Here is a 7,497-nt window from a genome sequence, read left to right as displayed (position 1 = left end):
CTGGAGGTAATAAAAGATGTGGATGATTAAAACTTAACTCTGACCAAGATTTTGGTCATCAGTTCAAATATCGTCTAATGCAGTTTCAGCAGCAGATAAGCTGAGGCAGGGGTGGAATTGAGTAATTTTACAGAGGTGGAAATAGAGGGCTTGATAATATAAAATATGGTTAGAGATTTATCTCCCATCAATGTTAGTCTGGTTCAGCCTATGACAGTTGCCAGGAAGAGGGCTGGAGTCAGTAGCTAGTGAACAATTTGTTGTGGGGATTGAAAACAATGTCTTTAATCTTCCCAGTAATTAGTTGAAGGAAATTTCTGCTCATCAGTACAAGATGTCAAACAAGCAGTCTGATAATTTAAGGACAGTGGAGGGGTCAAGAGAGGTGGTGGTGAGGTAGAACTGGCTTTCATTAGCATATATGTGGAACCTGACACTGTTTTCAGATGGTGCCAACAAAAGGTACCATGTAGATAAGAAATAGGAGGGAGGGGCCAAGGATAGATCCTGAGGGTAATTCCAGAGGAAGTGGCACAGAAGTGGGAAGATAAGCCATTGTAACTGATTCACTGGCTACTAAACAGCTAAGAATGGAATCAGGCGAGTAAAGTACCATCCAGCTGGATAACAGTAGAGACATGTTGAAGAAAGTGTGATCAACAATGTCAGAGGCTGCAGACAGAAAGATGAGGGAGAGTTTACCATAGTCACAGTCACATGATATAATTTGTGACTTTGAGGACCATTTCAGTGCTCAGGTAGGGTGGAAATCTGGAAGGATTTGAGCATGGAGTTCAGGAAAAATGGGCACAAATTTGGGAGGCAACAGCGCATTTGGTTCGGGACATATGCTCGGGGCTAGAGAGGAACTTGCAGTGGGAGGGGGAGGACCCAGTCATTGTGTGCCAGGTTGGTACCAACGACATAAGCAGGACAAGGTTCTGCATAATCAGTGTGAAGAGCTTGGCACCAAATTAAGAAGCAGAATTTAAAAGGTAGTAATCTCTGGATTATTACCTGAGCCATGTGCAAATTGGCATAGGACAAATCCGATTAGGGAGATGAATGTGTACCTCAAAGACTGGTGTGGGAGAAGTGGGTTCTGGCTCATGGGGCACTGGCACCAATACTGGGGAAAGTGGGACCTGTACCTTAGGGATGGTCTACACCTGAATCGTACTGGGACAGGTGTTCTTGTGAACTGCATAACTAGGGGTGTAGAGAGGGTTTTAAACTTAAGTACTGGGGCCAAGGGATCAAATTTGGGAAGATGTAGTAAATCAGAGGTAGAGACCAGTGTCGCAACTCGGGATAGTGTGCTGCAATATCAAGCCCCACTGTTCTCCGAGCTGCAACAAATGTGAAAAGTTTGAGCAAACCACCAGGTTGCTCCAATTCTACCTGTTTAATTTAGGTTAACACAATACAAGCACCAGGTTTGTAAACTTAAGTAAATAACTGTTTATTGAACAAGCTGCTGTTAGCCAGTGTCAAAAGAAAGAAAGTGAACTGCTAGCTTCTAACACTACAATTTAAACTCTACCCACTTCTTAAATCCATACATATTTATATATATGTACACACAAGATGCACAAAACATGGGTTTTAAGGGTGGGATAAAACAGTTCAATAGCACCAATCCAGAGTACAGGATTCAATAGGTTGATTTTGATTGATTGCTTTCCAAATTCCTTTCCGTTTTTGTTGATGACATGAGGTGGTCTTGCAGTACTTTCAGTATTTAGTTGACTGGATGAGACCTTGCTTTTCAATGTCTCTAACAGTGGTTTTCCCCTTTTTCCTTTTTACGGGGGTTTCCTCAGAGAGAGAGAGAGCAGGTTATAGAGATATGAGGAAAACAGATTTTAGATGTTTTCTCTTTGCAGGCCTGGAGCTTTTTTTCTGCACTGCTCTTCACACAAAACCTTGGTCACCTGGTCCAAAGCCAATTAAAATGCTGTTGTCAGGCAGCTCCCTTGGTCCAGGAGTCCTTTCCGATACCATCCTGTCTTTCATGGCACACTGTTCCAGGACTGCAACATTGTATATATATCTCATCCTGTTCCAGTGGACATGTCTTTCAAACTGCAGCCATTGTAATTCTAATCCACAGTCCAACTCCTGCTCCTATTGGCCTACTCCTGTTCCTATTTTCTATGTTTCTATAAAGGATATGGGGAGAAAGCGGAAGCAGGCTATTCAGTTGGATGATCAGCCATGATCGTAATGAATGGCGGAGCAGGCTCGAAGGGCCGAATTACCTACTCCTCCTATTTTCTATGTTTCTATAAAATAAAAGGATACGTTCCTTACATACCTCCACCCTTAAAAGAGGTGAAATGGCATTTCAAAAATGCTTTTCATCACAAGCTACGTGACACATGGACAACAAAACATGACTTATTTTCATTCATCCTTCCTCCCTCTTATACAATTTTATACAATCCTCAGCATTTCTTACCCCTTTAACTTACTTCAGTATTTTACACCCAGGACAATGCATCTGCCATCACATTATCTTTACCGGCAATGTGAACAATCTTTACATAGATGGAGTCTATTGTTTCAACCATTCAAAACAGTCTCGCATTCCGAGTTTTAAACTTTTCAATGAATGCCAGCAGATTATGGTCAGTGTAGATTAGTGTTTCTTTGTTATCGTGTAGGACATGAACTTCAAAGTATTGAAGAGACAACAACAATGCTAGAGTTTCTTTTTCTACTGTAGAGTGCATCCTCTGATATTGATTTAGTTTCTTGGAAAAGTACCCCACCGGCTTCTCAATCCCTAATTTATAATCATTAATTGCCATTTTAAAAGGTTTGGTAAAGTCAGGGTGGCCAACACTGGTTCATTTATTAAGATTGCCTTCAGCTTTTTAAATGCTGCTTGGCATTCTGCTGACCATACTACTTTTGCCTGTTTTCTTAACAAATCAGTGAGAGGTACAGCTATTGTGCTGAAGCTAGACACAAACTTCCTATAAAACCCACATATTCCCAAAAATCTCAGGATTTCTCTTAGTTTTAGGAATGGGAAATTTTATTAGAGCATTCACTTTTGCTGTTCTTGGCAACACTTGCCCTTGTCCTATAATGTGACCTAGGTACGTTACCCTTGCTTTTGGCCAGATTTATGGCTCAGCCAGCCAACAGCAGTTGCTTAAACAGGTCCTCTAATTGCTTTACATGTTTTTCCCATATGTTACTATATATTACGGCATCATCTAAATAAAACACACAGGCGCTTCAGCTACAACTTGACTTATAAGTCTCTGAAATGTAACTGGAGCGTTTTTAAACCCAAACAGCATGAATAGACATTGATACAACCCATTTGGTGTAGCAAAGGCAAATATTTCTTTTAGCCCTTGATGTTAATGGCACTTGCCAGTACCCCTTCAATAGATCAATTTTTAGAAAGAAATGAGGCACTGCCAATCCTACCAATGCAATCTTCTAACCAAGGAATTGGGTGCAAATCTGTCCTCGTTATTACATTCACTTTCCTGTGCTCTATACAAAATCTAGTGGATCCATCCAGTTTAGGAACCAATACTACCAGTAAACTCCAGCCACTTTGGCTAGGCTCAATCAATTGATTGTCCAGCATATATTGGATCTCTGGTTCTAACAGCTTGTTTTTCTGGGCTCAACCGATGATGTTGTTTTATTGACACTGGGTCTCCTACGTCCATGGCATGTTTAGCTAACATAGTACATCCAGGTGTATCCCTACAAATTCCCTTAATTCCTAAATTATCTCATTAGATCTTCCCTTGGTCCTTCCTCTAAATATGAGAATACAGGATCTAACTGTCCCAGTATTGTCATATTGGCTAGTCGAATTGTAGGAGGTTAGTTTTGGGCACTGTCTACCTCTCCTTCTTCCTTGTCCTTACTGTCTCTGTCATCCTCCACTACTCCTACTACCTGGCACACTTGCTCTGTCTTATCTTCTCTGCGATGACTGCTTCAGCATGTTTATGTGACAACAGTTTCTTCCTACGCTCCATCAAATAAGTCACTTTACTAACTCTCCTAACTATCTTTTAGGGGCCAATGAATTTCATTTTCAAGGGTTCACTCAGCAAAGATAATATCAATACTTCATCTCTTGCTTGGAACGTTCTAATTGTAGCATGTTTGTCTGCCCATTCTTTCATTTTGGCTTGGGAAATTTTTAAGTGCTGTCATGCTACTTTACATGCTCGTGAGTCTTCCTAGAAACATGGACACGTAATCCCACATGGAGGATTTATCTTTCTGCTTTAGGAGCTTTTCCTTAATCGCTTTTAATGGACCTTTTTATTTCATGACCATAGATCAAATCAAATGGACTAAATCCAGAAGATTCATTCTGAGAATCTCTGGTAGCAAATAGTAAGAAATCTAATCCTTTGTCTCAACCATTTGGGTATTTGTGGCAATAGGTCTTAATCATAGTTTTGAGAATCTGATGGTATTTCTCTAAAGATCCCTGTGTCTATGGATGCTAGGTGGGAGACTTTAGTTGTTACCCAAATTACTGATTATGTCCTGGAAAATTTTAGACATGAAGTTAGAACCTTGGTCAGATTGTATTTCAATTGGTAGGCCATAACAAGTGAAAAACTGAGTAAACTTTTCCAACACCACCTTAACTGTAATTGTCCTTAAAGGAGTAGCTTCTGGAAATCAGGTTGTCATATCCAAGATTGTAAGGATATATTTTGCTTCTGTTTTGGGTAATGGTTCTACACAATCTACTAACACCTGACAGAATGAATGGTTCTTCAAAAACTGGTATGGGTATTAAAGGTGCTGGTTTAATTACATGTTGAAGTTTACCTACTACCTGATATGTATGACACATTTTACAAAATTGCACCATGTCCTTATGAAGCCTTGGCCAGGTAAAATGCCTGTTTATCAATGCTTGGGTTTTCCCTATTCCTGCATGTCCTGCCATAGGGATTTCATTTGCTACTTGCAATATTTTCTTACAATATTTGGGCGGTACCACTATCTGATGAACAAGCGCCCATTCTGTATCCGCAGGTCTATGAGGGTGTTTTCACTTCCTCATCAGAACTCTTTTTTTAAAGGTAATAGCACTCTGGAACTCCTTCAGTCTCAGCTTCAATGTGAGCTGACTGTGTTAACTTGTTTAACTCTGGATCTGCTTTCTGAGCCTCAATTAATGAAGACATGCTAAACACTTCCTTTGAATTATTCTAATCCTTAAAAGAAAGTTTCAGCTACTCTAACATCTGCTTGTGGTATTACTTCGACCTCAGATGATGGACTTTGTATAGCCATTGCTCTGGTCACCACATATGATGGAAAAATACCAGGAACTTGTTCTTGTAACTTCTCCGTCTCTTTAGCCTCTCTCGGACTTTATGGGGAGGCAGTGGAATAGTGGTATTGTCTCTGCACTGGTAATCCAGGGTAATGCTCTGGGACCTGGGTTTGAATCCCACCATGGCAGATGGTGGAATTTGAATTCAATGAATATCTGGAATTAGAAGTCTAGTGATGACCATGAAATCATTGTTGATTGTCATAAAAACCCACCTGGTTCACTAATGTCCTTTAGGGAAGGAAATTTGCTCTCCTACCTGAACTGGCCTACATGTGACTCCGGACCCACAGCAATGTGGTTGAGTCTTAAAAATGTCTGCTGAACAAGGGCAATTAGGGATGGGCAATAAATGCTGGCCTAGCCAGCGACACTCACATCCCACGAATGAATAAAAATAAATAATAATTATGAGCGAAGCTATAACCCTTCACTCCTGCCAAATCATTGCCTAGGAGTAAATCAACTCCATCTATGGGTAATTTCTTAACCACTCCTACAATCATCAATCCAGGCAACAAATCACACTCCAATTGCACTTCGTACAATGGAGCTGGGATATACTCTCCACTTATCCCATTTACCAATACTATAGCTTTCATTGAACTCACTGGAGAGAAAACCAGGTCCTTCTCCAGCACAAGAGTTTGAGTAGCTCCTGCGTCCCTTAGTTATGGGTTTAGTTGCATCATTTGATGAAAAAGGGCTATCTTTCCTTTAGACAAAAACCCTTTATATATCTCATCTACTTTATTCACTTCACCTGCATTCACAGCAGTGTTTACCTCCACACCCTTATTTGTAGTTAAAGCTACAATTTGATCCGTGGCATTTTCTTTTTGAGTTCAGTTTTCGAACTCCAATAAGTCCTATGGGCTTCCCTTGCAACTTCCAGTATTCTGAACGAATGTGTCCCATTTTATTACAATGGAAACACTTAAGCCTTCCAGTTTCACCTCCACCCTCAGTACCTTCCTTATCTGTGAAGGAGATCTCAAGGTATCCCCGGCTATCCATTCTTTACCCTGGCTACTTGCCTTTCTTTCACTCTCCCATTTTCTATCCTTTTTCAAATTTATGGGGGTGATGGAAAAAAGATTTAGTTTTATGGATCAGTTCATAATTGTCAGCCATTACTGCTGCTTGTTGAGCAGTTGCAACCCTTTGGTCTTCAAAATGGGTTCTTATTAGAGAAGGTAAGGAGTTTTTAAATTCTTCCAAGAGAATGGTCTCTCTGAGAACTTCATAGGCAGTTTCAACTCCCAATCCTCGTATCCATCTGTCAAAAATATTTTGCTTAATCCTTTCAAATGCAATGTAAGTTTGCCCAGGCTGTTTTCCTTAAATTTCAAAACCTTTGTATGCTTCAGGGACCAACTCATATACACTCAAAGTGGCCTTTTTCACCACATCAATCCCTAGAAATCTCCTCTGACAGTGAAGCATAAATTTCCTGTGCTCTACCTGTCAATTTGCTCTGCATGGGTAATGTCCAGTTTTCCTTGGGCCAGTTCATCTGTTTAGCTATCTTCTCAAATGAAATAAAGAATGCTTTAACATCCCATTCCTCAAATTTTGGAAGAGCTTGTACTAATTTAAACATCTCCCCACTAGGTTCTGATCTGGAAATATGTCCTGCCTCACCTACTGGTATATATTTTTCACTGTCAGCATTTTAAGCTGGAATTCTCTCTCTCTCTTCCTTCTTTTGTAACTTTGTTATTTCTCTCTCTTTTTCTGCCTGTTCCCTTTAGAATGCCCTTTCTCTTTCCTTTTCTGCTGCCTCTAGTTCCAATTTTTTTAATTTGCAACTGAATTTGAGCCCAATGCAATGAACCACCCCTTGGAGAACTCGGTCTTTCGGGTATTCCTTCAAATTTCAAATGCTATGCCATCTCTTTAATTATCTCTGCCTTCCTAGCCTTGCCAGGCAATCCTACTTTTAATTTACTTGCTAATTCAATTAACTGGCTTTTGGGATCCCTTCTAAAATCTTTAGGGACATCCCTTCCACTTGCAGGAAAGCTTTAGCAGTTTCCAGTTCCGTCATATTTTTAACAGTACAAACCTGGCGTTTCCCTTTAGCTTTTATTACTTACTAAATCTACAGCCAAATTGTCGTCGTCTTTTGTTCCAAAATATCCCGGACCCAA

The sequence above is a fragment of the Cetorhinus maximus genome, chromosome 21, assembly GCF_964194155.1.
Source record: "Cetorhinus maximus chromosome 21, sCetMax3.hap1.1, whole genome shotgun sequence".
Taxonomy (NCBI): Eukaryota; Metazoa; Chordata; class Chondrichthyes; order Lamniformes; family Cetorhinidae; genus Cetorhinus; species Cetorhinus maximus.
This window is presented reverse-complemented; position numbering follows the sequence as displayed.